Source organism: Thunnus albacares, chromosome 20 (assembly GCF_914725855.1).
Source record: "Thunnus albacares chromosome 20, fThuAlb1.1, whole genome shotgun sequence".
Lineage (NCBI taxonomy): Eukaryota > Metazoa > Chordata > Actinopteri > Scombriformes > Scombridae > Thunnus > Thunnus albacares.
Window position 1 is genome coordinate 26,480,146 of NC_058125.1, and position 4,462 is coordinate 26,484,607.

General features: G+C 36.0%; 1 protein-coding gene across 1 annotated transcript in view; it reads left to right on the forward strand.

The window, feature by feature from the left end:
* LOC122971137 (microfibril-associated glycoprotein 4-like) overlaps window positions 1-4,462 on the forward strand; it is a 750,976-nt gene that overhangs the window by 3,962 nt on the left and 742,552 nt on the right. The window lies entirely within an intron of this gene.

Below are 4,462 nucleotides of genomic sequence, written 5' to 3' on the forward strand. Positions count from 1 at the left end.
CTGTCAAATAAATGTAGTGGAGTAGAAAGTACAATATTTCCCTCTGAAATGTAGTGGAGTGGAATTACACAGTAGCATCACATGGAAATACTCAAATGAAATATAAGTACCTCAGTTGTACTTAAGTACAGTACTTGAGTAAATGTACACAGAGTGCAGCTACTGATTGTGTCAACACAACAACATACAGCTGATTTACAGCATTTATCTAAAGATCAAAGTTAAGCTTCATGTCACACAGCAGATATTAATATTTTTGTTTTATTAGTGTTATATATTTGCTGTGGTTTGAATATTTTAAATGTTTCTGTATTTAATTGCTTTCCTTTTTTGCAGTAACTGGGTTTTTATTGCTGTAATTGCAGTTTATATAAATTATTTGCATGCGGCTGTAATTGGACATCAGACACTTGATGAACTAATCAGTGCACCTCGATGGGCCAATGCCGTGGCTGTGAGGGAGGATCCAGTGTCCAGACAGCAGAAGATATACAGAAATAAAAGCTGCATCAAACATCCTTTAAACAATTCTTGGGTTTTGGTGATCCTTTGGTACCAAGTGCTGCTTTTTAATGTCAGAAATATTGTTCAATGCAGACTAAATACTGAATCACCATCACTGGAGTTCCTGTAGGCTAAGTACCAGAGTAATATTAACATCTTTGTTATTATCATTGTGGATATTAAGATTTATAATTAAGTTAAAAAATATATACAGTTACATCACAATTAATAACTTTAGACTTTAGTTAGCAAGAACATTCAAAGTTGTGTAGTTTTAAATGTAAATTATATTTATTTGATGTACATTACAGAATTAATGCAAAACTGTCAAAATGTTTGGGAATTATTATTAAAGTTGTAATCCTTCAGATTTCAGTCTGGGTTGTGTTGGCAACACCTGTGCTTACCGTGGTAATGGCAGGTGTGTTTTAACAGGACATCAAACACTGCTGGAGCAGCTGATGTTTGTGTTTACAGATGTTTTAATAAAGAAGTTGGTTGTGTTGCTGAGGAGGTTTGAGAGTCACAGTGAGAGTCACAGTGATTTAAGACATGCTTGAGCCTTTAAGGTTAAGACCTGAGACTTGCTTGTGACTTGCACATGTGTAACTTACTCCCACTTCTGATATTTGTGAACATGAACTACTTTCTCCCAAAGCCATTGGGGAGTTGCTTGTAATTACTGTCACATAATGTTTATATAAAGTAATGATTATTAAAATTATGTTTTTGTAAACTATTATCACATGATCTTATTTTTTTGTACAGTATAAAACCAACATTTACCAGGGATATACTGTAAATAGATTGGATAATCACATAAAATAAAAGCTTAAAGCTCTCAAGATACCATTAATGGGTGTTAAAGGAGGGTAATTTGAATGTAATTTGAATGTGTTTTACATCCAGAAATCTGTGTTTTGATGGGGAGTTCTTGTGGATGGATTGGATAATCCTATGAATTTACCAAAGATTGCTGTATGAAAACAAGAGTCTTCATTTAAATTAGGTAATTTTAAGGTATTTCTGCAATCTTTTTCATTTTTTATGCAGATTTATACACTTGTTTAACATTCTAGCAATGTTTTAAAATGAGATTTTATTTTTATTTTATAATGGTTGGACTGTAAAAATGTAGACAATGTCCAAAGTAATTATCCGTATTTTTAAAATAAATCTCTGTAGAATAACTAAAGGTTTTTTACTGTTATTTGACAGTAAGTGTTTGGCAACTTTTGCTGCCAGAGTTTTTACCTTTTTTTTATGATTTTTTTTTTTTACATTGTAGTCAGAGACTGTTTTTCTGATTCTGATTCATTTGGAAACTGAAGGAACTGAACATTTTGGAAAAAAGTGCATATCAGCCTGATAGAGAGCATCCTTGTGTTTAATAACTGTGTCTGGCATGGGCACTTGACTTTAGTAAATAGAAACAAGCTGACCAGGATCGTTAAGACAGCAGGGAAGATAGTCGGCCGCCAACAAAAGCCATTAGACGACCCTTAAATTACATCTGTACACAATAAAGTGCTGTCAATCATCAATGACAAAACACATCCCCTCTAAATGCAATTAATGTGGTCAACAAACTACGGTAAACTTAAATATAGGAGTGTAAGTTGTACACCATGGGTATGAATTAACTGATGTTGTACAATTTAGAGATTTTTTTCTGATAATGTGATGTTTTTATTGTGTAGACAAGTTTATTCTATTCTAGACTCAACTACTGAGGGTCGTCTGATTCCGGCGGCTCACATTCAACAGTAAGTAGTTAGAAAATTAATGTTGAATTTTAGGTGGTGTAAGAACACTAAAAACATTACCTGGAATTAATTTAAGCTCATTACTTATTTCTAACGTTATTTTTATTGCATCAGTTCAACATGACAGAAGAATACAGAAACAAACATAGAGGTGATTTTATGAACAAATAGAAATAAATAAAATAAAGTGTATTAAAGGGAAAACATCAAAAAATAAAAACTTTTTACAGAGATTTTTACGTAAATACAGTTCTGGTTCATTAGTTCATCCATAAATATTTCAGTTTTCAGTCAAAACTTTTCTGTGATCTTGTAATGACATAAACCCCTGTGTAGAGACTTTAACCAGGATAATACATTTTTAGCTATAAAAAGCAAAATCATAAATAAATAACCGGAATTATTGTCTGATATTTTCTCATGTAGGATACTAAGAGTCAGACTAATTCCCCTAAAACAAGTCAGAGAGTAACTGTCAGTCTGAGATCTGCATATATTTTGTTAAATTTAGTCAGTAATGTCTGCTAGCTGTTATATGAAAAGTTATTCTCTCAGTTTGCTCAACACAATTATCAAACACAAATATGCAACAGACAGAAGCTTCACGCCACCTAAAGCGAAAACAAGTATGACACAGAAAACGGTCGTACAGAGCCGAGGTCAAGTGGAATTAAGTGCCAGTGCATATTGTTCCAGAGAAAACTAAAGATCGGTTCAATATGTTGTTAAAGCAGTATCTCCAAATATTTGAGGAACCATTATTGAATTGTGTGTGTGAGTAAACTTGGGGAAATTGGTATAAAATATAAACCTGGTTGAAAGTAGAAATCCTCCCTTGGCAGAAAATGAGAAATGTATTTTAATACCTTATATTCCTGGAATTAAATGTGTGAAAGTGCAGGATATATAATTTAAGAAGGTTATTCAGTCAAGAATTTATGTTTGTTAAGAATTACTATTTATTTGTATGAGGAAGAAAAAAACAATCAAGTTTGCTATGAATCTTGGGGAATTATGATTTTCCGTTTGTCTTCATGTCTGTTGAAACAATGATAGTTCTGCTTTTCTTCTGTATGAACTTAACTGTTAATTCAATGAGATGAGCTGTTTGTTTGTTTGTTGTGTTTATGTGGTTATAGTGTGTGTGTATGTGTGTGTGTGTGTGTGTGTGTGTGTGACTGTATGTGTGGTCAGGAAGAATAGCCAGTGTTTATGCTGGTGCTAAAGGGGATCCTAATAAAGAAAGAAAGAACTTGAACATGTTTAAGATCATTTTTAAATAAAGATTATTGAGAAAATGTGCTGATGGACACAAAGATACTCTGTCAGGCTTTCATTTTGTCCCAGCTCTGGCAGGAAGTTGTAAATGTTTTCTAAAATGTATATATTTAACTGTGCATATACTCTTTTGAAGACATTTTAGAGTTTATAAAATATATAAAATCATGAAGGAAATATTTTTAATCTTTTAGAAAAAAACAGCGTCTTTACATTCAGAATAAATTTGAGTATCTTTGAAAGGCGGTTTAAATTGTGTCTTTAATGTTGAAAATACACCGGAAGTCTTATGTCATCTAGTGCCGTGCATCTTTACGTCACGCCGGGAGCGTAACGGCCTCTATCGCGTCATGACGGACGTCTCCGGCGTCAAATCCGAGCTCGAGGTTGCCCTAGCAACTCCGTGGATGGACCAATCAGAGGGAGGCTGGACCCCACCTCTCCTCCCCTCCTCCCCTCCATCAACCAGCCGACACCACCTCCGCTGGAGCAGGGAGGCGGAGGGAGGGAGGCCAGAGATCCGTCAGCTCTTCCTCCTCAGTCCGAACTCCAGGAGCCGAGCTGAACCGCCTGCGGAGGATTTTTATCTTGGTGCGTAAAAGCGCGGCGCGTCCTGTGCGCGCGGATGGCACAGACGGCGCAGTAAATGCGTCCACTGATAGCTGTCGGTGTCGGTGGTTCAAGCTGGACACTTGTAGCTCCCTGGACACAATCTGAGCCGGGTGACCAAACTGTTTGTTGCATGTAAACACGCGCAGAGTCTCGCGCAGAGATCGTGGATTTATTTTGTTGGACTTTACGCGTCTCTTTGCATTCTTCTCGTTGTGGACCGGGGTGTTTACAGGAGGAAGAGCTGGAGGAGGAGGGTTACATGCTGCCGAGTCTCGTCTCATGATGGGACGCGGCAGCTGTCA